Genomic DNA, 27,138 nt, shown 5'->3' with positions numbered 1-27,138 from the left:
AGCGTACTTCGGCCGTAGTACGCCAATGCAAGGCTATGGGTGCGCCAAAAATACGGATTCCACACGGACCACACATGTGACTTGCGAGAAATACGCACCCGGTGTCTTTTAGCAAAGCCGGCAATTCAGTGCGCTATACAGTAAACTCACACTGACAGTTTTATTAAAGAAACGAGAGAATAGATATAGACACATAAAAAATATATAGTGTATATATATATATATATATATATATATATATATATATATATATATATATAGTGTGTGTATTCTATGTGTCTATATCTATTCTTTGGTTTCTGTTATAAACCCTGTCATAGGGCTCCATTATATGTCCATTTTGCAAGCCTGCGAGAAAATCTCACCATACGGATGCTTACATGCGAAAAATACGTGACCACACCTTGATTACGGATGACATACGGAGCACTGTTTAGGGGCCTTTCATCCGTATTACGCATGTAAACTACTGACCGTATTTTGTGTCGGTTAGTGTGACCCCGGCCTTAGGCACACGGTGATTTTCTTCCTGTTGATTTGGAGAATGGAGCAGGTGGAAAACCGCACAAAAGAAGTGACATGCTGCATTTTTTGGACCGCACAAAAACCGCGTGGAGAAAACCGCAGCGTGTGCACAGCGTTTTTTTTTTCAATTGTTACCACCCACCTTTCGTGTCTCCCCTTTTTCCCTCATAGATTGTAAGCTTGCGAGTAGGGCCCTCATTCCTCTTGGTATCTGTTATGATCTATGTGATTATTGTTATGCTGTAATGTCTATCGTCTGTACAAGTCCTCTCTGAAATGTAAAGTGCTGCGGAATATGTCGGCGCTATAGAAATAAAATGTATTTTTCATTGATTTATGCATCGTGTGTACATAGCCTTTTACCTGCGGATCCGCAGCAGATTTTACCGTGCAGAAACGCTGCAGATCCGCAAAGTGATTTACAGTACAATGCAAATCAATAAAAAAAAAAAACGCTGTGCACACGCTGCGGTTTTTGTGCGGGCCAAAAAATGCAGCATGTCGCTACTTTTATGTGGTTTTCCACCTGCTCCATTCTCCTAATCTGCAGTGGAAAACCACACAAACCGCTGGATAAACCGCTATAAAAAGAAATCCGCAGGAAAAATGCAGGTCATTTGACCTGCGGATTTCTTAATCTGTGCGGAAAAATCCGTAGGAAGAAAACCACCGTGTGCACTTAGCCTTACATTTTACTGTAAATCACTTTGCGACTCTGCAGCGTTTCTGTGCCGTAAAATCTGCTGCGGATCCGCAGGAAAAATGTATCGTCTGAACATGGCCTAAGTGTTCCATTGTTCTGCAGTGCTCCCAGTGGAAAGATTTAGTATTGCAGTATTCAGTGACATGTCATGGATGTCCATAATGGTTGTAATTCCAAGAAGTCTTAGAAAATTTCCACTTCTTATGCAAGATTGTGTGATGATCCATGCATAAAGCAATCAGGACTGTAGACTTCTGTCTCAATATTCAGGTTCTGTTTTTATCATAAATTAAAGCTGTTGGCTGTCCTGCCTCTATTACCAATTCTTCATCAACTGCCAAGTTAAGGCTCATTCACACGTCAGTGTTTGGTCCGTATTTTGCATCAGTGTTTGTATGCCAAAGCCAGAAATGGAACTTACCGAGAAAAAAATATAATTGAAAGACTGACTCCTGTTCCTTATTTTGGAGACATTCCTGGTTTTGGTATACAAATACTGATGAAATACTGATGTGTGAAAGAGGCCTTAGTCCGAGTTGACAAGTTGGCATATAATCTAGCAAAAAATGGCACTCAGCTTGGTATTATGGTGACAATTTATTCCAGGAGTAGTACACAGTAGTAAAGGTTTTGGTCAGACAAGTAACCTTCAGTGTAATAGATTAACATAGACCTAGATGATCATGGACACACATGAGTTGAGACTGGGCAAGAAGCTGCATGAAGGTAAAACTTACTAGCTGTATGAGCTCCTGAATTACCCTGGCTTTGTCCTCATGCAGTCCAAGGACCAGATCACAGCGGGCAATGCAGCCAGGAAGGACCACATTGAGAGGAAAGCATCCATCTCCAACAAGACCACCAGCTGCATATTCAAACTGCTACAAAAATCTGGTATCATGACAGCATTTGTGGCTAAGTGCTGTGCAACTGGTTCATTGTCATTCTGTGAGATGATCCCTATACAGTGGGTGGGCAGGAGAATAGCCACCAGTTCATTCCTAAATAGAAATCCTGGGGGTACCAGAAGGATATAAATTTTATCCTCCTAAAGTATAGCTGTTGTGAACTCATCTTATGGTTTACCTCTGGCTTCTGGTGAGGGTGGTGGAGCTGGCTGTGTTGAGGAGTCATGAGTTCTCCATCCAGGCTCCCTCTAGTTGTGACCATAGGTAATGAAGCTGATCTGAATGGCAGAGACCTGCCACCTGAGGAGGAGGACTGTGAGTGGACATCAGAAGTCTCTGACTGGATTTAAGTCAGCCGACTCCCTAATTTTGTGCTGGTGACTTTTTTTTTTTCCTCCCCTGAGGTTCTGGTTTCCAGTTCTGTTCCTGCCTTCTTGAGCTAATTGTGTTCTGCTATATTTTCATATGAGATTTGGTCTGGTTTACTCAGTTTTTGAGGTCAGCCAGCCCCTGCTGGGGCTGTGCTGAATTTCCATTCTTATGTCTCCGTTTATGCCAGTTTGCGTTTTGTCCCTGATCAGATTGGGCTTTTTGCTGTCTTCAGAATATACCAGAGTGCTGATATAGGGAATTGAAGCCTAGCGGCTTCAGGGTTTTTGTTATCAGAAAGTGTTGGACATTTTTTGGCTGGGTTTTGTATGTGATTGCAGATAGCATCATTCCTTTCCTGTCCTTTCTAGTTAGTGTGGGCCCCATCATTTGCTCAGCCTATTTTTCTATCTGTTTGTGTTTTCATCTTGCCTCACCGACAATACATGTTTGGGGTCTGCTCTGGGGCAGTTTAGATTTCCCCTTTTCTTGCTTTAGGCTTATTTAGTTCTCAGGCTGTGACAAGGCGTCTAGGATCTTCGTAGGTACGCTCCACGGCTACTGCTAGTTGTGTGGACAGGATCAGGGGTCTGCAATCAGCTTAGTTACCAACCTCTCTGGTTTTCCATGGCTTAGTTTGTTTTTGTTTTTCCTCGTCGGTGACTCATTCATAACATATAGCTGTCTTTCAAGGATGATGCCAATAATGACTCTCAATGGTCTGAAAATCAGCTGATTGCAACTAAACTGTGCTGGCCTTGTGATTGGCCAGGCAGGAGTGGACATCATGAACCATTCCACAGTGGCCATCTTTGAAATTCTGGAAAAAACATGGTCAGCACAAGACTGCACCCGAGTGAATATGAAGATTGAGTTTGGTGTGGATGTGACTAAAAAAGAAATGGTCTTTGCTGATGTGATTGATAATGACTTGTGGCATCTATGGCCCTCAGGTGATCAGACCCAGCAGAAGGATGAACAGACTTACCACGAAAAGTCAAAAGAAACTGAGTGGGTTGCAGACAAAGTGGAGTTACTGGTGACCTAGTCATAGCCAAGAATGGATTGTTGTTGATGGGGTGAATTTCTGACCTAGTCCACTGTGAAAAGATTAAGCAATCTGTGCAAATTATGGCATCCCATGTGAACTGAGGGAGATGTCTGATCACAAAGGACCTGATGAGACTGCCTGTTTGTGTTGGTCTCTCCAGGCATGTGATGTGACTGTCACACAGCCGCAACACATGGAGCTGTGGCGCCTAACCGCTGATAAATGGGAGCTCTCCAGGTTTCCGATGCAGCTATTTGGAAACCGCTAATGGTATTCGGAAAAGCCCTAGTGATGGGCGAGCACTAAAAAGCTCGGTGGCTCATTGGTTGGGTCCAGCAGATTGGAATACCCAATAAACCTGTGTAATGAGCTCAATGTAAGTCTATGGGAAAAAGTGAACAGTAAGTACTTGTGCCAAGACCTACCACCCCCAACCCCCCTCGGGTGATTTTGGGGCCCCAAAAAAATCTGAAATCATTAGGAACAGTGTTCAAATTACATGGTATCATCATGGGGAATACCCCTGGAAGCATTTCAGACTCCCAGGTCAAAGCTATGAACAATGTTGCTAGTCCTATGCCATTTTTACAGGCACACAATAAAACATACAAAAATGAAACTGAAATGGATTTTCCTGGGAAATATGTTAAGGAACATCCTTTTCATGGTAATTTGTATGTAAGACAAAATAAATAACCCAAAACAAGAATGTTCTTCCACCACTTGGGCTATGTTCACACATAGTGTTTTGGATGGTTTTCCAAATTTAGCATTGCTTTCAACCAAGACAAATGCATTCACTGGGAAATGTCACTTGAAGTGGAGACAAAAGGGAGATGGTAGAAAATGCTTCTTGTGTAAGGTGCAGCCATTAGTAGAAGATGGAGGGTGTTCCCATAGTGCTGCATGAAGTATATTTCAGAATTCCGAATTCTGTTCTGTGCTCACCTCCATTTGTCTTGGCAGTACTGTGCAGCGGTTTGGCTGATTTGCACATGGTTAGTGATGGGAAGAGCTCTTTTACTCTAATTGGGTACTGTTCAAGAAGCTTCTTGAATCCCCTTTATCAAATTGCTCTAATGTATTGATTCCTTCTTCCACTTCATCTTCTTCTTGGTCTTCTTTCTTCTGTCCACTTTCTCTTAATTGATGTAGGTCTGTGGAACTAGACAGGCAAGTTAGTTAACTTATGCTCTCAATGGTAGTAATAACTAAAACTAATTGACCAAACTTCTTCCATAATGCATCATTGCTTATCTCCACTTCTATAAAGATGGGTGGCAGGGCTGCCTATGGCTGGAGGTGAGACTTATTTTGAGCTTTCTCCTCTTTCACCCAATGTTGTTGTTGTTAAACTTCAGATGGGAAATTCCTTCTTGCTGATGGGTATGGTTGATGTAAGTTTCAGCAAGTTCTCGATCTTCAAAGGTTTTCTTGTGCCATTTGGTAAAATAGCTCTTGCCTCTATTGCACTCACCAAAGGTTGATGAAATCTAGAGAGAAAATACGTTAGTGCTAGTGACTACCACACAAGTAAGCATAGAATTCCTACTATTCAAGCCGCATGTCATTGTCCTTAGTTCTAATCCTCAATTCCCAATTCAGACCATCCTGACCAGAAGCACAGGCAATCGCCACCTCTTCGTGTACAATTGTAAGTGGAAAAGTCAGGTCCAGCTTCTTGGTGCAGTTGAGCATTTGCTGTTTCAATTTATGCAATAGTGCAACACACAGACCCCTACTGCCGTCCTATGCATTTTGCCTCTTGGACTAAGACTTCATAAGAGTCAAAGCACACAGGCTGGCAAGAGGGGTCTTTTTGCTGTGATATACTGGAATATGTATTGAAACAGCAATAAGTAACTGCACCTAGAAGCTGGACATGTCTTTTCAACGTTTCCTGCTGTTCACTCACTTCTCATGGAGTTTTTCCAAGTCCTTCCCAGAATGTGTAATGGGTTGTCCTTTTAACGTCACAAAAAATGGTTAACTATCTTTGAATTCTTCAGCTGAGTTGGTCAGATAAATTTGAGGTATGTTTCGACTAGCTATTGAATAAAACTTATGTTATGGATTTGCTTAGCTGAACATAGAACAAAGTAAATATATTGATTTACCCTTACACACATCTTCCTGCCAGGGCCGTATTGTTTGTGCTGCTCTAGGCACGTTTAGTGCTGCCTCCCCCATTGGTGAGCGTGAGTAATGCAGACACTGTCGTCAGTGACTTGGTCTGTCAAATAAGCGATTTTTGCATTTCGCAGCAGATCCAGTATTTTTTCTGAATTTGCCATGTAACAGATCACTTGTGGCAGCACTGCATTCAGCCTCATTCATTCCCTATGGGACTTGCAGACATGTGCGACACTTGGGGTTTTGCCGTGATCCTGCAAATGTGGTACTTGTAGCAACTGGAAAAAAAAGCTGCTAGGTAATAAATGAGGCCGGATCTATGTGTATGCCCATGTAGCTCTTTCAAAGATACTTCCAGCAATATTTTTACACGTTCAGTCTATTCATCTGAAATCGGTTTGCATACATATTCAAATGAGGGAGTAGATCTGTTGCTCCAGCTCTATACCCGCTCGGTGCCACCTCTTCCTGATCAACTTGCAGCTCTTTTTTCCAGAATGAAACACATCATAGAGGCTGTCAGTGAAGCAAAAGCAGGTAGCACTCTGCGGGAAATAGAGCTGGAGTGATAGAAGGTTAAGATCCACCACAGTCGTTAGGCATAATTTATATAACAAATAAAATGCTGATTACTGAATAAAGGGAGAAAGGGGCTGACCATATAAAGGTGTAAACTGACTTTGTCTTTAAAAGAGCTACATGCACATATATAAGGCTTGGAGGGGTTAAATCCTGCAGACTGCCTATAAATAAATACATTGGAACATAGTGTATAAGTATGGTAAAATAGCAGTCCTTATTCCATGAAGCGCTACAACTCCTTCAGTCAACTGATCAATGCTGATGTCAATATTGATAGCCTATTATAAGGATAGGATGAGTGAAGAATTCTGAGACCACGGATATGTGATAATATCCTAAATGGTGCTTGGCCCTCTTCCATCCGGTTCTCATTATCAGACTCCATGAGCACCTGATCTTATTCACTAAGGGCTACAAGGAACATTATGGAGGTGTATGCGCTTCTTCCTTCTCATTGCTGCCCTCCTATGTCCACCATTCTGAAGATGACACTTTGTAAATCAAATGGATATTTGGTGAATCCTGTTGTGGGCACTCTGACTCAGAGCACAAGTTGTTTAAAGTAGATATCCATGATCTGTAATGCGGTCCAGGTCATGTGGATTATTATTTGTGGAATCAGACAGTTAATAATCCCGTCTCCTATCATAGCATTCTTGTATGCCAGGGTCATTCCATAAATATTTCACTGCATCTACATAAGGGATCTCAAATGAGCACACCTTCTCTATATCAACTTCCCGAAAGAACAGTGCATGGCCCTTGTGTTGCTACTTGTATGGAATTTTAAGGGTCTCCCTTGCCCAAATAATAGCTTGCATTGCAGTGAATATGTTCTGGTACACAAGCTTAGTGAAGCCCCTGTTCATCAGAGTAGCCAGATCTATGGATAATCCTTATCTGCTCCCGGCAGGCATCTTTCTTGTCTTGGCGTAGCTGCCTGTCTCGTCGTCACTGATCCTTCCTTGGCCTCCTCGCTGAGGCAGCACACCATGATGGACTCCAGAGTCATGTCTGCTAACTGCTAGTGGTGCTGGAAAGAGACAGACCCCCCCCCCACCCTGCAAGTCACAGACCTGCTTCTCCTTGTAAGAAGGGGGAATGCTGTGCAGATTGGGGGGGAGGCAGACTGAGGAGACAGGAGATCCCTTTAAATAAATATATTGGAACATAGTGTATTAGTATGGTAAAATAGCAGTCCTTATTCCATGAAACTCTACAACTCCTTCAGTCAGCTGATCAGTGCTGATGTCAATATTGATTGCCTATTGTAAGGATAGGATATCAATATTAAATCCTCAAATTAATTAAACAGATGTTTAGTGCATATGATGTCCACAGAGCTAATACACAATGCTGCCAGCAAAAATATTCTTGTATAGGTATTACGGTAGCACAGTGGCTCTGTGGCTAGCGCTGTAATGGTGGCTCAGTGATCAGTGCAACAGCTTTGTAGGATTGGGGTTCAAATCCCACAGAGGATGAGTTGTGCAGAGTTTATGTTCTCTCACTGTTTGGAGTGTGATAGGAAACCCACACAAAGACCTACTAATAGGATATTTAGATTGTGTGCCCCAATGGGGACAGTGATGTATTTAAAGCGCGTGGAGTAAAAAGGAACCTGTCGCCTCGTTTTGCCACTATAAGCTGTGGCCACTGCCTTTTAGAGCTGTAGGGATTTAACTCGCTCAGGAGCCACCCAAGTCAATCAGGAGGCACGCTCCTTTAAAAGTTCATAGGGTTTATTGCTCCATAACCCAGCACATAACATAAGGAATAGCCTTTAACTCAGGCGAAAGCAAGTATAAGTGTCCATTGTTTCATGCTCAATCCTGGAGCCTCAGCAAGCACAGGAGGCTTATCCCTCCTCGCATACAGCCAATATACTCAGGCCTCACCGGATCAGCAGCCTCAGCACGTGGTCTTTAGGAAGGTAGCACACCTTCCTCCACCTCGGCCTGCCAGGACCTTCCACATGGCTCAATCAGATCCATGCTCTCTCCAATGTGACCTACTCTTTTTACCTTATATGGTCCATTGCCACGCCCAGCGGGTCACATGGCTATGACCTCATCACAGGTCCTTCAAGCATTCATGCACATATACTTTATTGTGACACTCAAACACACCCCTGGGTGGGTTTGTAGATTGATCCTGCCCATCTCATCAATCATCTGAAGGCTTCTCTGTTATGAATGGGTCACCAAGGAGACAAAAACAAAACAAGCTAAGCCCAGAAAAAAGAGAGGTTGGTAACTATGCAGATTGCAGATCCCTGATCCTACCACACAACTAGCAGCAGCCGTGGAGTGTGCCTACGATGAACCTAGACGCCTCGTCACGGCCGGAGGACTAAATCCTAAAGCAAGAAAATGGAAAACTAACTGCCCCAGAGCAGACCCCAAAGGAATAGACAGCCCCCACACACGTATTGATGGTGAAACAAAATGAAAACACAAACACAGGCAGGAAAATAGGCTGAGCAAGCGATGGGGCCCAAACTAACTAGAAAGGAGAGGAAAGGAAAGACAGTCTGCAATCTGCAAAAAACCCTACAAAAATAATGTCCAACACTTCTGAAAGCAAAATTAACCCTGAAGTCACTAGACTTCTCCCACTGTATCAGAACTCTGAAATATTCTGAGACATAGCAAAAAGAGGCCAATCTAATAAGGGACAAAAAGCAAATTGGCAAATACAGATAAATAAGGGTGGAAATTCAGCACAGCCCAAGCCGTGGCTGGCTGACCACAAACTGAATAGACCAACAAAATCAAGTGTGAACATTAACAGAGAAACAGCTTGAGCTGACTGGAACAGAGCTGATGACCAAGGCCTGACAAGCAGAAGGAGTCACCAGCTACTGAATAGGGCGTCGGCTGTCTTAAATCCAATCTGAGACTCCAGAGTTCCAATCGTCATCCTCATTCTCAGGTGGCAGATCTCCACCGATTAAATCAGCCTCACTACCTCCTGTTACCAGCAGAGGGAGTCTGGAAGGAGAACTCACAACTGATGAAACAGAGAATGAACTCACAACACTTCTCCCTGACACCTTGGAATGACAGATCAGCTCTGCTGATCAACACATAAGCAAGCCTTCATCTCAAGGCCACCCACCTTGAGATGCATAACGATCCTTCAGCATCCTATACCCATTACCACAATGGATGTGACTGCAGGCCCATCCTGGGACACCCACACAGCGCCCCCTAGCAGACAGTGGACACTACAACACAGTGCTTATCTACAGCATTCTAGAATGCTCTTGATAAGCCCCTGATCTGACCTGCAAGATCAGAAAAATGTTTTACTATACTCACCCGGGGGCAGTCCGGTCTGATGGGTGAGCAGGTCTGGCACCTCCCATCTTCATGCGATAGCATTTTCCTTGATTTGTCATGCTCCTGCGCAGGTGTACTGATCTGCCCTGTTGAGGGCAGAGCAGAGTAAGAAGAGCCCAAAGGAGGTTACCTTCACTGCTCCTTATCCAGAACCACGTGGACAGATAGCAGGTTTGCAAGGGGTGGGAGACTTTCTGCCCTAGACATACTGGACCATGTAACTGCTATGGTTACATGAACAGGAAGGGCAACTGGACCGGAAGGTGTGCAGGCAGAGGGCATGAAAGAACGTGCCAGAGGGAAAGCCTCCTGCAACACCACACTCCCAGAGAGAGGACTCCCCGTCAGAGCACAGAGGCTGAGAGAAGAGCAATGGTGAGAGCTGTAGTTGAGTACGTGGACTCTGGAGCCTTCATGACCAGAGGAGACATTGCCCCTGATAATGCAGAGACAGTGACCCGAGCGTGTAGCCCTGGTGACTGCAGTGGCAAGCTGCTTCTCCCTGCGTGGAGAATTTATCCCCTGTAAATAAACTCTTTAATCATTGGTCTGTCTCTGATCCATGGTGACATCATCAGTACCTGCACATTATTACAGTCCTGCAGTGCGCAGGTGCTTGGCCTCTCTGACCTTTACCAGCTCCTGTGCACTACAGTACTTTGCTCTGCCCTCAACAGGGCAGATCAGTACACCAGCACAAGAGCGCAGCACAAAGCAAGGATGATAACGACATCGCATGTAGAAGGGAGGCACTGGACCTAGACCTGCGACACCCATCAGACTAGACCGCCCCCAGGTGCGTATAATATAACTTGTTCTTTGTATCTACAGCTTTACAGAATGCTGTAGATAAGCCCCTAAAGGCAGTGGACGCATCTTATAGCGACAAAACGAGGTGACAGGTTCCCTTTTTAATAAGATTATTTATTCATTGGTATTATGCGATGTCACATTACCAGGATCTGAGGATCTTCTGTCTCGAGGTCAAGAGCTCTCTGATGTGATGTTGCTGCCTGTCTCGCTGTCTTCCTCTTTTGACACTGCAGTGTTGTGGACAAAATATTGACTGGTTAACAACAAGTCTGGTGTCTATGTACTAACTGAACTATAAACTCTCCCCATAACATGTCCAGCAGACATTGTAGGATTACTATATTGATTTTATTCTATTACTGCCCAGTCTCTGACTAAGGCCTTACTCATACGTCCATGTTTAAAAACATAGTTGAAAAAATGGTATCTGTCATTGTTGTATGGTCAGTGTCAGATTTTACAATAAGGGTATATGCACACGTTGTGGATTTGCCTGGGGTGGCGCATGCTCAGATTCAGATCTAGTCTCCTGAGATCTCGGGGTAATATCTAAATCTGAGCATGCACCGCCCCAATGGCCATTTTCCTGGAGGCCACCGCATCGCTCCAGTGGAGCTTCAGGGGCCTCTGGGCTCTGACAAAATGCCAGCGAAACCCCCTTTACTACAGAGCCACCACCCTAGCAGAGAGCTGCACAGAGCACCGCTGCCATAATGAGGTAATGGGGATACTTTACTTGCACCTTCCTGGTGAGGCGCCCCCTCACCTTGTTAACGGGACCACTCCCTCCCCCCATCTTCCCACCACCACCATACACAATGACTGCAGATTGCTCTGCACCTGCCCTGTAAGATCACATCCGGCATACAAGACGACCCCTAGCTTTTAAGATTCAGGGGTTAAAAAATCATCTTGTACACCCAAAAATATGCTATAATGTCCAGGGAGATCTCTAATATATGTCCAGGGACAGGCGATCTATAATATAGATCTACTACCTGAGCATTATATAATATACAATGTACAGTCCAGGCAAATCTATAATATATAATGTCCAGCTAAGACCAGAGGCAGAGATGTATTACAACACTCCCACCCCACGCACTCTATCTGGGACTGGGAGCAAACATTGCCAGTGCTGCTGCTGCTGCCATTCACTCTCTGGGACCATCTGGGAACAAACATTGCTGCTGCTGTGTGCTCAAGCCAGTAGTAATGGACAATAGAGACACAAAATGGGGAGCTGACAAGCACCTTGACATGTTTCACCACCCTGGGCTTTAGGTGTTGTGGGGAAAAATGCCTCCAGAAACACCAGTGTTCATTCATTTTTATAATAAATGGTTAAGAAATCATGTACAAAAGAGAAATCTTAATTGCATCAGTATTTGGGGACCAATCTCTGCCATCACCAGTTCTAGGTACTTGTTGTTTGCACACAGTTTTTGATGGCATTTGTCAGGCAGGTCTTTCCAAACATCTTGGAAAACTACCTGCAGATCTTCAGTGTATGAGGCTTGTGCAAATCCTGTCTCTTCATGTGATCACACAGACTGATGTTGAGGTCAGGGATCTGTGGGGCCAAATCACCTCCAAGTTGCCTTGTTCTTTATACTGAAGGCTGTTACTAATGACACTGGATGATTTGGATTTTCTGCTGCAGAATAAACTATAGTTTTACTATTTGCTCTAACATTTAGATGCAATATATTTTTACAATTATATTTAACGTGCAATGTTCTGTGGATTCCTATTGGAGATAATGGGATATTAGTAGGTAAAGTGCCCAAAATGGTTAAGCAACAAAACGCTTGAATATTTTGGTGCATAATGTAGACTTGCAACCCATTTCAAAGGTCTTCATTATCACGGAAGACCCCCAACTATCTGGAGGGAGGGAAGCTCTAGCTAGCCAACTACTGAGGCGGAGCTGGAAAGGCCCACTTGGGACAGGAAGATGAGTCAGATGTTTCAGATATCTGTGGCTTGAATGTTCTGCTTCCATTTACAAGCCTGAGTGGTAATTTTGGGAGGAGTGCAGAGTCTGGAGAAAGGGTGGTCTGCAACTGGATTGAGCTGGTGGCCTCCTTGACAACTTAAATTGAGAAAAATGACCCTGCTCTTTGTGTTCCTGACATGTGCTTTTCAGACCATCCCAGAGACAGTCCATGAAAGGCATGTAGTCTGCAAGTAGGATGAGCTGAAGTGGCCGCTCGGGTCGGCTAGGTGAGACCACTATTCAGATTGTGGTCCTATTTAAGATCCCTTGAACAGGGCTGAGTAAAGAAAAGGAGTCTGGTCTGCATGGATGACCTGTTGCTAGGTCCATAGTGATATTTGTCACATGTCATCTAAACTGGCAATTGACATCAACATGTTAAGAATTCTCTGGGTGCAGATGATTCTCCTGAAACATGGTGGTGTACCCTTCTCATGTCATCCTGGAAGCTGAGTGGATCCATGTTTGTCAATGGCACTTTCTGGTCTCCCTTCTGGACTCATGTGGTCATTGCAAAAGAATCCCAAAGTAAGCCTATGAAACGTAGACAAGTGTTACAGGTTGTTGGGAGAGCGAATAGAAAGAAGCAGGTATAATGTAGATTTCTTCAAAAACTAGATTAAAATGCAACATTATCCTTTTAATTTCTTCTATTTCTTATGGCTACATTAAAATGAATACTTGTTTCAAAAGGCTGAATACTGCACATGTGAACTTGGCATAAAAGAATCCTGTGAACAGGTCAATGATGCTTACAGTATTAAGTAAGATGGCAGAACAAGTCATATGTTTGTATGAACTTGTGGACAGACCTCTTTAGCATTGGAGTTTTCTGTGGATTGTCAATTCTCTGCAAAACTTTCAGATTAAAAATTACAGGTTTCATGCAATACTAGCTTGTTAAAGCTGCTTCTGTTTCCATAATCATGAAATTCTCAGAAGGTTCCATCATCAGGATCTGGTTAGAATGATCGTGGCACCATGTCCCTCCATGAAGTCTTAGAATGTTCACATTGGATCCAAGAGAGCAGTGTGACTACTGTATGGATGAATATGATTGGCTTTCAGGCTTCTGTCTCAAGACTTAATAGAGAACCCAGAAAGCAACACATGATCATAAACTCAAGCTGTTACATAAACTGTAAAGAACAAGCCCAGAGGTGATAATGGTAAAATGTACATCCCAAGTTTGGCAATCAAGATAATATACAACAGAAAACATATTGTGAAAAAACGCTGACCATAAGACCTGATATTCTCACTAAAGTAATCTGTACAGCAAGTTGCAAAAAAGCTCAAGCTATTTGTTCTCCAAATTCTTTTACGAATTCCTTTGCCTTAACTGCCAAGTTGATTCCATGGTCCAAGACATTTACTTTCCAGGGAAAATTGAGGTAATTGAAGACAAAACTGGATGAGTACAAGAGGATCATGGATAGAAGACCTGGCCTTACTTGTTTATGGCTTCTCTTAACCTCTCCCAATGAGCAGGTGGACTGCAGTATGGACATTGTTTCCAGTTGATGTATACTCGGTACATTGTGTCAGTTTCCATTGCTTTAAACCAAAAGAAATATCCAGTCAAAGCAACAAAGACCCTTCCCCATGAACAATTATGTATAGTAGGGCTCAAGATTGAAGAATAATGTATTAGTCCTCTGTATTCATGTACAGGATAATGTGACATGGACAACAGTTTCCTACAAGTTGGGTCAAAGCAAAGCCACTCAGCTTGATTTTATGACTAGCTTTGTCCATGAGCAACACATTGTCTGGCTTCAGGTCCCTGTGCACCAACCCTCTACCATGCAAATAGTCGAGAGCCCAAGATATCTATAATGCACACCTGTTGACTGCATCCTTGGGAATTCCAACCTGCAGAAAACAGATCAGTACCATGAGATTTGGATTGATCTGAGCAGTGACTTGTCCATAGCAAAAATACCAAACATTGAAGATGTTACTGTTGGGACAGTGGCTGCTATAGTGAATAAAACTGTTGCAGTGATTGCCGCATGGCAATCACATTGTGTATTCTGAGAGCCACTGCCAGATTAATTGGGCAACTACTTATGTCCAGTGATGAGGTATTGGGAGACCCAACTTCATCATTTTGTCTGCTGGTATTTGCTTTAGGATGCACAATAGATGGTGCAACCTACAGGTATTTTTATGGAATGATAAAATTGGCCCCATGCATTGGTATTTGTCTCCAGACCACTGACAGAGCCAGCTGAATTTGCTAATAACTAATGACCATACACTATCACTAGTTACGACTCGCCACTTATTTGGTTAACACCCATTTCTCCCAACCTTTCCAAATTCACATCTTTCTGGGAAAAGATGGGCATCTTCTATATGTAAGATCATGGTGATTGGATAACTTTGCTTCTAGATGTGTGGAAACTTTTTACAGCTTATGTTGCTAAAAAACATCTGGATTTGCCAATGACCTACAGATAAACCTCTCTGCTTTATGGTCAGTTAAAATCATTATCACATGTTTATACCTAATTTACCACTTAAACGACCTTGGTTAACTTAAATCTTGGATATGCAGGAGTTTGCAAGTTGACTGTGAGTTCCAGAGGACACCATTAAGAAAGGAAAAGGTGAGCACTGAATGTTTATAAGATTGTCAGGATATCTGTGCTGCAGGGTGAATTTTTATTTATAATGGTGGAAGGAGGCCAATGGTTAGATCAGATGTCACCAGTGACTAGAGGGAGACATGAACAGGTTGCTTGATTTGTCTAGGTTTTGTGCACTGGATGGATTGGAGTGACTGTGAAATGTCAGCCTCTGTGCTGTACATGGGAGAGGGGGAATGGAGGGGCTGATGGAGTATACAGAATGTGTAAAGGGGCAGTAGTGGCAAAAGTAAGCAGCAGCTAAGTGGTGTGCAATTAAACAAGAAGCATATTTGTTTAAATATCTGGCCAGACTTGCCTGTCTCTTTTCCTCTATGCACATGCCATGTTTAACCGGCAAGACACTATGAAAATATTGCACTTAGAAATAAATTGTGTGCACACATGCGCTCCCCAAGCCAGATCTGAATGTATCAGAAGTTTTCTAGGATGAAAGGACTAATTTGCTTTGAATAATTACTTAATTAGCAAGTGCCCACATCAGGCATTACTATGTAAGATGCATAAACGCTCATACTTGGCAGCAGAAAAAAAAAGTGAAAACACTGAAGATTTTAGAAGGGGATCCCAGGGGTAACGTCTATCCTAGCAGAGAGTGACATGGTAAGCATGCCAGTATGAGGAGACTTTAAAGCTGCAATGCTCCTTTGGGAAATGTGCAAGTTGTTGTCTCTTCAGAGGAAGAACAAGAACTCAAGCGCCACCTATAGGGAGTAGCACATTGACCACTAGGATTGCTCCTTCCTATAGGTGGCACGAGAGTTCTAGCCCCCTTCTGAAGAGACTTTTAGCAACATTATAGAAGTAAACGCAGGAACAAATGGTAAATGGCAGATGCCACGCACACAGATCACTGAAAAGCTTCTGGTATATTTCTAATGTCCACTCAGACCAAGGACAGATCAAATAACAGCACCCGGTGGCCATTTTCAGGATTTCTAATTCACTGTACACCTTTTCCTCTTTACATTTATTCTTTGCTATTATTTTTACAGCCACGAGTTCCTCACTGACTGGGTGTGATGCCAAGATGACCTGAGGTAAAAATCACAACAGATCAGAACAAACTGCCATATATTATATGAATCTGTGTAATGGATCACTACAATGAATATGTATGTGCCTCCAGTGTATCTGGTGCAGGATACATTGGGGAACACTGAGGATAAATCAACACTTGTCCAAATCCTCCCTCACCGAGCTCTTTACAGAAGTCAAAACTGCACAGGTCAATAGGGTTTTCTGTGTTGTCCACGTCTCTGAAGGGTATAGCACAGCATCTGGCGTGACCATCGTCTTGAGCTGGCATGTCTGCAGCATCAGAGGTCATCATATACCTTCTAACTGCAGGGATTATACAAGATTTATTAAAATTTTACTTGAATCTCCAAATTTTACCCAATAAGAATTAAAATTAGCCTATTTGGTATCACTACAACTGAAGAAGTACAAAAATGTGGTGTAATCCTTACTTCTGGAGCCTTAGTATTTGTTACTGTAAAAACTACTGGGTCGCCCTCCCAGGGCTGCAGGGTACTCTGTATCGGGCCGGTGTCAGGGGAACGTGTCGCAGCAGCGGTGACCCGGACTGTGGCCCTGGGAGCACAAGTCAATGGCGGTATATGAAGTTAGTGAAATGAAATAGTTTGTGATGCCACCTGTGGTGCTCGGCAAGGGAAGTGTTAAGCCGTCGCTGCAGACAGATCCTCTGGGACAGATGGTGGGATGCAGCAGTGATGGTATAGCCCTCCACAGGCAGGGCTGATGTCCCAGGGCAGTGTAGTTGTAATGGGAAGGTGCAGGCAGTGTAAAGGATGGTACCCAGATGTAGTGGTGCTGAGCGGGTTGGCGCAAGAATGAATGGAGGACACCAAGGCTTGCATTTCCAAGGCTTTACTCAGTCTGTGGTACACAAGGATGCCTGCCTCCGGGCTGTGTCCTCCAGGTCAGAGACTCAGCCAACCTCCAGGCCAGATAGAAAGCTCCTCTACAGCACTCCGCCAACATGTACCTTTCCTGAACGACGACTCTATAGCGCCTTTAAGTGTGACTATCTCCAGTACCGTGGTATTCTGAAGTTCCTCCTGTCAGATGTTCCTAACAACTCTACTCGTATGGCAGACAGCTGTAGCCTCTATCGGGGACTCCTTTCTCCAGAGTCCTGGCTCTCTATTCAGTTGCTGTTGTGCCCCAAGTCTTAGATGGGAGTAGTGCATTTACAGCCAACTACTCCACCGGTGTCTGCTGCAGAATCATAAGTGTCCATACAACCTCAGGGACTGGGCCCCGGCCTTGCATTGAGAACCTATAGGCAGGGTTCCTCTTCCTACCCCGTGTCCTCTCTGTTCTCCTCCTTTATTCCACACGGATCTTTCTCTCTTATGGAAGCTTAGGTTGCAGTTCTACATCTTTCTCCTTCTGTTTCTTTCCCGTGCCGGCTGGCTCAGATCACTGAGGCAGCTGCAGCACTCCTTCCTCCATCCCTTCTTCCAGGGATCCCCACTCCTCCCGAGTGGCTTCCTTCCTCACTGACCCCCTGTCAGACTGAACCTTTAATCCTACACTTTCCCACTCTTTTATGTATCTTAACTCCCCCACCTCCTAGCACATCCAGTGTTCCATGCAGGGAACCACCAGAGGTGCCCTGCTACTCTCTAAGCACTGAGCCGCAATGTGGTTGTGCAGAACTACCCTGTTGTGTGGGGTGGGAGTGTTGGAGTGTGGAAAGGAGTTCCCACCTTACCTGGATGGTGGGGCACTACACCTTAGGAGAAGGTGCAGTACCTCTGTGGTGACTGAGCCTCAGGGGCGCCACACTACAGCTACTGGTTATCTGGAAGTTCCATGTTTTTACCCAATCTTCATCTCCTTCTGTAATGGAAAGTAATGAAGAATCCAAAATTTTCCCAAAATTGTCCCATGTTTGGGTGTTACAACTTTCCCTTTTGTGATCACATCATTTGTAATATCACCTGACCACACAGATTCCTCTTAATCCCTTATTTCTATATTCCAGTAAAACACATCTGTAGGACGGCATTCCCATGTGCCTGTCTTATTAGTGTGCATGTAATCTCTTGAAACTGTGTGAACTTGGTCTTGGGTCCTGTGGTAGCATGTAATATTATGTCAGTGTCGTGAATGAAGTGTAGCTCAATACAGCATTTTACACCATAACCCATGCAAATGTTTCCAGTAATATCTGCTGAATTGTCTGGTATGTCTTCATCTATTAGCTATTGTAGACTAGATCCTCTTGGACTTTGTGAATGTAGAGTTTTTGGAAAGGTTCATTCACTTCATGAGTATTTATTCCATGATGTAAAATCTTCTGCATAGATCAGTTGAAATAGTATAGAGTAACAGAAATGTGATTCCCATCAAATAGCTTTTCCTGAGAAATGTCTTCTCCTGTAGCATTGGTGTTGAATCAAATCCATCAAGGACAGGATGTTTAATATTCCAGCTCTTATTGGAATCCATTTCTTCCTAAAATAAATGCAGTATCATTCTGAAATATACAACTTGCATTGATCAACATGTACCCACACTTTAAAATTACCCACAGACAATAACCACATTAGATGCTGTTGAACAAGAATCATAACTTGTCCCATGGTTTCAATAATCTCAAAGGGACCTTCCCAGTTACTTTCCCAAGGTCCATTCTTCCTGACAGTTTAATCCACACTAGAGCCCCTTTCTTGAATGTAGATTCATATGGTGTCTCCATTCTCTGCGTTCTTGATGCAGCATGTGTAAGTATGTCTTTCAAGCTTTCCTGCAACTACTGCAACCATTTGGGCCTTGCAACAGCATCTGTTTGAGGTGTGGACAAAAATGGTTCATGTGGAAAAATTGCATTTTTCTTCCTGTCATTAGTTCAAAAGGAGGAAATTGAGTTGTGGAAGAAGTCGTTCCTCACACTCAACAGTGCAAAAGTTCCGGCATCAACCCAAGTATCTCCTTTGTCCAATATCATGTTGGCAATTCTAGATTTTATTGTTTTCATCATTTCCACAATACCAGCGGACTGTGGATGGTAAGGTACATTAAACTGTTGAACCCCTAGAATAGTACAAACTGCTTGCATGACTTTTCCTGTAAAGTGACTTCCTCAATAAGAGGTGATCATTCTTGGGATCTACCAAGTACGAAAGACATGATTAAATAATGCTCTTTGTAGACAAAGCATCATCTTTCCTGACAGGTAAAATACAAACCATTTAGAAATAACATCTACTACAACCAATGCATACCTGAGACCATTTTTACCTGATGGTAACAGACCGATCTAACATAGACCATGGACCATCTGCAGGTGCAATTTGGAGTAGTGGAGGTTTGTCCTTTTGGTCTTGGATTCATTTGAGCACAAATGAGACATGATTGAACAATACTTTATATAGTCTCTTCCATCTTTTTCCAGTAAAATTCTGAGAATGCCTAACCTTTTCTTTTGGCCTAAAAGACCCAAACTTTCATGATTATATCTTGTGAACTCAACCTGTAGATGTTTTGGTACCACAGGACAGAACTCCCCTTTAAGTCATGGCACATAACCTCCCTTTTGTTTGTTTAAACGGGGTTATGGATCCACTTGGGAAGCAACAAGAGATGTCTTTTTCTTCTGCAAAATGGATATTCGGGTCTGTTCTTGAACTGCTGAAACCTCGAGAGGTTAATGTTGAAACACTTTTCTTGTCACGGCTGCCTCTTTGGCTAGAATATCTGCAGTTGCATTTCCAACAGATAATTCATCATATTTTTTATAGGCAGCGACTTTGACAATAGAATGAAAAACAAAAAATGGTTTTGCTATGATCTCAAATTGTTTACAGCGTGTCACTGTGTGTAAGAGTCTTATTAAATTGTATAAAGCCTTTCTTTTCCCAAACTGGCAAATCGGTCAGTGGGTGATGGTGACACAGTGCCGACATATTCCGCAGCACTTTACATTTTAGAGGGGGCTTGTACAGACAATATACACTACTGCATACCAATAGACACAGATCAAAACAGATACCAAGAGGAATGAAGGCCCTGCATCATTCTGAAGACCATTATCTATGTATTGGAGGCTTCACATTATCTGACCTTGTATCTAGTTCAGATTCGCTCACAATTAGGAGCCATTTATTATCAATCATCTTGACAGACAACTTCCACCCAGAACAGATCAGCTGCAGCTTCTAGAATAACATGGTGATCTGAGAGACGTCACTTCCTGCCATTGGCGTCACATCAGCTCCTCAGTGCTGCTCCTATGTGGTCACTGGTTATTGTGAGGCTCATTAGTATAATCCAGCATTTCCCCTCACCTCAGGTGTCTCCTTCTCCCTGGAAGCCAAAAATTTACTTCTGCATTAGGCTGTTCACCCCTATTCTGAGGATGGACAAAACCTTATCCCTGAATTATGCAAATGTTGATTAAGTAAATTTGTGGGATATTTGCTTGTTTAGAAAAAAAGTTTGTTAGAATTTATTACTTTGAATTAATTTCAGTTCAGTGATCTGATCTGCTTTCACCAGTGGAGATATCTGGCAGTAAGGCTAAGTGCACATGGTGATTTTCTTCCTGTGGATTTTTCCGCGCAGATTTTAAGAAATCCACAGGTCAAATGACCGGCATTTTTCCTGCTGATTTATTCCTTATTTCAGTTTTCCCTCTGCGGATTTGGATAATGGAGCAGGTGGAAAACCGCACAAAAGTGACATGCTGCATTTTTTTGGACCACACAAAAACCGTGTGCGAAAAACCGCAGTGTGTGCACAGTGTTTTCAATTGTTACCACCCACCTTTCGTGTCTCCCTTTTTCCCCTCATAGACTGTAAGCTTGTGAGCAGGGCCCTCACTCCTCTTGGTATCTGTTATGATCTATGTGATTATTGTTATGCTGTAATGTCTATCGTCTGTACAAGTCCCCTCTGAAATGTAAAGTGCTGCGGAATATGTCGGCGCCGTAGAAATAAAATTTATATCTTTCATTGATTTAGGCTATGTGCACACGATGCATTTTACCGCTCAGTAACGCTGCAGATCCGCTAAGTGATTTACAGTACAATGTAAATCAATTTAAAAAAAAAACGCTGTGCACACGCTGTTTTTTTCCACACGGTATTTGTGCGGTCCAAAAAATGCAGCATGTCACTACTTTTGTGCCGTTTTCCACCTGCTCGATTCTCCAAATCTGCAGTGGAATAGTGCACAAAAACAGCAATAAAAAGGAAATCAGCAGGAAAAATTCATCGTGTGCACATGGCCTAAGTGTTCCATTGTTCTGCAGTGCTCCCAGTGGAAAGCTTTAGTATTGCAGTATTCAGTGACATGTCATGGATGTCCATAATGGTTGTAATTCCAAGAAGTCTTAGAAAATTTCCACTTCTTATGCAAGATTGTGTGATGCTTTATGCATGAATTAATCGGGACCGAAGACTTCTGTCTCGAGATTCAGGTTCTGTTTTTATCATAAATTAAAGCTGTTGGCTGTCCTGCATCAATTACCAATTCTTCATCAACTGCCAAGTTAAGGCTCATTCACACGTCGGTGTTTGGTCCGTATTTTGCATCAGTGTTTGTATGCCAAAGCCGGGAATGGAACTTACCGAGAAAAAAATAAATATAATTGAAAGACTGACTCCTGTTCCTTATTTTGGAGACATTCCTGGTTTTGGCATACAAATACTGATGTGTGAAAGAGGCCTTCGTCTGAATTGACAAGTTGGCATATAATCCAACAAAAAATGGCACTCAGCTTGGTATTATGGTGACAATTTATTCCAGGAGTAGTACACCGTAGTAAAGGTTTTGGTCAGACAAGTGACCTTCAGTGTAATAAACATAGACATAGATGATCATGGACACACATGAGTTGAGACTGGGCAAGAAGCTGCATGAAGGTAAAACTTACTAGCTGTATGAGCTCCTGAATTACCCTGGCTTTGTCGTCATGCAGTCCGAGGACCAGATCACAGCGGGCAATGCAGCCAGGAAGGATCACATTGAGAGGAAAGCATCCATCTCCAACAAGACCACCAGCTGCATATTCAAACTGCTACAAGAATCTGGTAACAAGATAGCATTTGTGAGTAAGTGCTGTGCAACTGGTTCATTGCCACTGTGAGATGATCCCTATAGAGTGGGTTTGCAGGAGAAAAGCCATCAGTTCATTCCTGATTAGAAATCCTGGGGGTAGCAGAAGGATATAAATTTTATCCTCCTAAAGTATAGCTGTTGTGAACTCATTTTCAGGTTTACCTCTGGCTTCTGGTGAGGGTGGTGGAGCTGGCTGTGTTGACAGAGGGGTCGTGAGTTCTCCATCCGGGCTCCCTCTACTGGTGACAGAAGGTAATGAAGCTGATCTAAATGGCAGAGACCTGCCACCTGAGGAGGACTGTGAGTGGACATCAGGAGTCTCTGACTGGATTTAAGTCAGCCGACTCCCTAATTTTGTGCTGGTGATTTTTTTTTTTTTCCTGCCCTGAGGTTCTGATTTCCAGTTCTGTTCCTGCCTTCTCAAGCTAAGTGTGCTCTGCTGTTTTTTCACATGAGATTTGGTCTGGTTTACTCAGTTTTTGTGGTCAGCCAGCCCCTGCTGGGACTGTGCTGAACTTCCATTCTTATGTCTGTTTATGCAAGTTTGCTTTTGTCCCTGATCAGATTGGTCTTTTTACTCTGTCTTCAGAATATACCAGAGTGCTGATATAGGGAATTGAAGTTTAGCCACTTCAGGGTTTTTGTTATCAGAAAGTGTTGGACATTTTTTGGCAGGGTTTTGTGCGTGATTGCAGACAGCATCTTTCTTTTCCTGTCCTTTCTAATTAGTGTGGGCCCCATCATTTGCTCAGCCTATTTTTCTATCTGTGTTTTCATCTTGTCTCACCGACAATACATGTTTGTGGGCTGTCTATTGCTTTGGGGTCTGCTCTGTGGCAGTTTAGATTTCCCTTTTTCTTGCTTTAGGCTTATTTAGTTCTCCGGCTGTGACAAGGCGTCTAGTATCATCATAGGCACGCTCCACGGCTACTGCTAGTTGTGTGGATAGCGTCAGGGGTCTGCAATCCGCTTAGTTACCAACCTCTGGATTTCTGTGGCTTAGCTTGTTTTTTCCTCCTCGGTGACTCATTCATAGCATTTGGCTGTCTTTCAAGGATGATGCCAATAATGACACTCAATGGTCTGAAGATCAGCTGATTGCAATTAAACTGTGCTGGCCTTATGATTGGTCAGGCAGAGGTGGACATGATGATCCATTCCACAGTGGCCATCTTTGAAATTCTGGAAAAAACATGGTCAGCATAAGACTGCACCCGAGTGAATATGAAGATTGAGTTTGGTTTGGATGTGACCAAAAAAGAAATGGTCTTTGCTGATGTGATTGATAATGACTTGTGGCATCTATGGCCCTCAGGTGATCAGACCCAGCAGAAGGATGAACAGACTTACCACGAAAAGTCAAAAGAAACTGAGTGGGTTGCAGGCAAAATGGAGTTACTGGTGACCTAGTCATAGCCAAGAATGCATTGTTGTTGATGGGGTAAATTTCTGACCTAGTCCATTGTGAAAAGATTAAGCAATCTGTGCAAATTATGGCATCCCATGTGAACTGAGGGAGATGTCTGATCACAAAGGACCTGATGAGACTGCCTGTTTGTGTTGGTCTCTCCAGGCATGTGATGTGACTGTCACACAGCCGCAACACATGCAGCTGCGGCGCCTAACCGCTGATAAATGGGAGCACTCCAGGTTTCCGATAAAGCAACTGAAAAGCTGCTAGGTAATGAATGAGGCCCGATCTATGTGTATGCCCATGTAGCTCTTTCAAAGATACTTCCAGCAATATTTTTACATGTTCAGTCTATTCATCTGAAATCGGTTTGCATACATATTCAAATGAGGGAGTAGATCTGTTGCTCCAGCTCTATACCCGCTCGGTGCCACCTCTTCCTGATCAACTTGCAGCTCTTTTTTCCAGAATGAAACACATCATAGAGGCTGTCAGTGAAGCAAAAGCAGGTAGCACTCTGTGGGAAATAGAGCTGGAGTGATAGAAGGTTAAGATCCACCACAGTCGTTGGGCATAATTTATATATCAAATGAAATGCTGATTACTGAATAAAGGGAGAAAGGGGCCGACCATATAAAGGTGTTAACTGAGTTTGTCATTAAAAGAGCTACATGCACATATATAAGGCTTGGAGGGGTTAAATCCTGCAGACTGCCTTTAAATAAATACATTGGAACATAGTGTATAAGTATGGTAAAATAGCAGTCCTTATTCCATGAGGCACTACAACTCCTTCAGTCAACTGATCAATGCTGATGTCAATATTGATTGCCTATTGTAAGGATAGGATGAGTGAAGAATTCTGAAACCACGGATATGTGATAATCCTCCTAAATGGTGCTTGGCGCTCTTCCATCCGCTTCTCATTATCAGACTCCATGAGCACCTGATCTTATTCACTAAGAGCTACAAGAAACATTATGGAGGTGTATCCACTTTTTCCTTCTCATTGCTGCCCTCCTATTTCCACCATTCTGAAGACGACGCTTTGTAAATCAAATGGATATTTGATGATTCCTGTTGTGGACACTCTGACTCAGAGCACAAGTTGTTGAAGGTAGATATCCATGATCTGCAATACATTCCAGGTCATTTGGATAATTTGTGGAATCAGACAGTTGATGATCCCGTCTCCTATCATAGCATTCTTGTATGCCAGAGTCATTCCATAAATATTTCGCTGCATCTACATAAGGGATCTCAAATGAGCACACCTTCTCAATATCAACTTCCCAAAATAGCAGTGCATGGCCCTTGTTGTGTTGATACTTGTATGGAATTTTAAGGGTCTCCCTTGCCTAAATCATAGCTTGCATTGCAGTGAATATGTTCTGGTACACAAGCTTAGTGAAGCCCCTCTTTATCAGAGTAGCCAGATCCATGGATAATCCTTGTCTGCTCCCGGCGGAGCTGCCTGTCTCGTCACTGATCCTCCGAGCTTCCTTGGCCTCCTCGCTGAGGCAGCACACCATGATGGACTCCAGAGTCATGTCTGCTAACTGCTAGTGGTGCTGGAAAGAGACAGACCCCCCCCACCCTGCAAGTCACAGACCTGCTTCTCCTTGTAAGAAGGGGAATGCTGTGCAGATTGGGGGGAGGCAGACTGATGAGACAGGAGATCCCTTTAAATAAATACATTGGGACATAGTGTATTAGTATGGTAAAATAGCAGTCCTTATTCCATGAAACTCTACAACTCCTTCAGTCAGCTGATCAGTGCTGATGTCAATATTGATTGCCTATTGTAAGGATAGGATATCAATATTAAATCCTCAAATTAATTAAACAGATGTTTAGTGCATATGATGTCCACAGAGCTAATACACAATGCTGCCAGCAAAAATATTCTTGTATACGTAGAACAGTAGCACAGTGGCTCTGTGGCTAGCACTGTAATGGTGGCTTAGTGCTTGCCACTGTATATAGTGGCTCAGTGACCAGCCCAACAGCTTTGTAGCATTGGGGTTCAAATCCCACAGAGGATGACAGTTGTGCAGAGTTTATGTTCTCTGTGTTTGGAGTGTGATAGGAAACCCACACAAAGACCCACTAATAGGATATTTAGATTGTGTGCCCCAATGGGGACAGTGTTGATGTATTTAAAGTGCGTGGAGTAAAAAGGAACCTGTGAACTCGTTTTGCCACTATAAGCTGTGGCCACTGCCTTTCGGTGCTGTAGGGATTTATCTCACTCAGGAGCCACCGGAGTCAATCAGGAGTCACGTTCCTTTAAAAGTTCATAGGGTTTATTGCTCCATAAACCAGCACATAACATAAGGAATAGCTTTTAGCTCAGGCGAAAGCAAGTATAAGTGTCCATTGTTTCAGGCTCAGTCCTGGAGCCTCAGCAAACACAGGAGGCTTATCCCTCCTCGCATGCAGCCAATATACCCAGGCCTCACTGGGTCAGCAGCCTCAGCACGTGGTCTTTATGAAGGTAGCACACCTTCCTCCACCTAGGCCTGCTGGGACCTTCCACATGGCTCAATCAGATCCATGCTCTCTCCCATGTGACCTACTCTGGTTACCTTATATGGTCCATAGCCACACCCAGCGGGTCACATGGCTATGACCTCATCACAGGTCCTTCAAGCATTCATACACATATACTTTATTATGACACTCTTAAACACCCCCCCTGGGTGGATTTGTAGATTGATCCTGCCCATCTCATCAATCATCTGAAGGCTTCTCTGTTATGAATGGGTCACCAAGGAGACACAAACAAAACAAGCTAAGCCCAGAAAAAACAGAGGTTGGTAACTATGCAGATTGCAGATCCCTGATCCTACCACACAACTATCAGCAGCCGTGGAGTGTGCCTACGATGAACCTAGATGCCTCGTCACGGCCGGAGGACTAAAGCCTAAAGCAAGAAAATGGAAAACTAACTGCCCCAGAGCAGACCCCAAAGGAATAGACAGCCCCCACACACGTATTGATGGTGAAACAAAATGAAAACACAAACACAGGCAGGAAAATAGGCTGAGCAAGCGATGGGGCCCAAACTAACTAGAAAGGAGAGGAAAGGAAAGACAGTCTGCAATCTGCAAAAAACCCTACAAAAATAATGTCCAACACTTCTGAAAGCAAAATTAACCCTGAAGTCACTAGACTTCTCCCACTGTATCAGAACTCTGAAATATTCTGAGACAGAGCAAAAAGAGGCCAATCTAATAAGGGACAAAAAGCAAATTGGCAAATACAGATAAATAAGGGTGGAAATTCAGCACAGCCCAAGCCGTGGCTGGCTGACCACAAACTGAATAGACCAACAAAATCAAGTGTGAACATTAACAGAGAAACTTAGCTTGAGCTGACTGGAACAGAGCTTATGACCAAGGCCTGACAAGCAGAAGGAGTCACCAGCTACTGAATAGGGCGTCGGTTGTCTTAAATCCAATCTGAGACTCCAGAGTTCCAATCGTCATCCTCATTCTCAGGTGGCAGATCTCTGATTAAATCAGCCTCACTACCTCCTGTTACCAGC

The 27,138-nt window shown here is 43.4% G+C and overlaps 1 long non-coding RNA gene and 4 pseudogenes across 1 annotated transcript in view; 3 read left to right on the top strand and 2 right to left on the bottom strand.

Annotated features, from left to right (window-relative positions):
* LOC141047986 (uncharacterized) overlaps nucleotides 1-27,138 on the top strand; it is a 308,665-nt gene that overhangs the window by 214,203 nt on the left and 67,324 nt on the right. The window lies entirely within an intron of this gene.
* On the top strand, nucleotides 1,912-3,824 carry LOC141048012 (bifunctional phosphoribosylaminoimidazole carboxylase/phosphoribosylaminoimidazole succinocarboxamide synthetase pseudogene; annotated as a pseudogene).
* Nucleotides 6,553-7,283, bottom strand: LOC141048011 (guanine nucleotide-binding protein G(q) subunit alpha-like; annotated as a pseudogene).
* On the top strand, nucleotides 21,939-23,858 carry LOC141048010 (bifunctional phosphoribosylaminoimidazole carboxylase/phosphoribosylaminoimidazole succinocarboxamide synthetase pseudogene; annotated as a pseudogene).
* Nucleotides 24,421-25,138, bottom strand: LOC141048009 (guanine nucleotide-binding protein G(q) subunit alpha-like; annotated as a pseudogene).

This window comes from Dendrobates tinctorius, unplaced genomic scaffold (genome assembly GCF_039654945.1).
Source record: "Dendrobates tinctorius isolate UK_male_01 unplaced genomic scaffold, ASM3965494v1 ptg000131l, whole genome shotgun sequence".
NCBI classification, from domain to species: Eukaryota; Metazoa; Chordata; class Amphibia; order Anura; family Dendrobatidae; genus Dendrobates; species Dendrobates tinctorius.
This window is presented reverse-complemented; position numbering and strand designations above follow the sequence as displayed.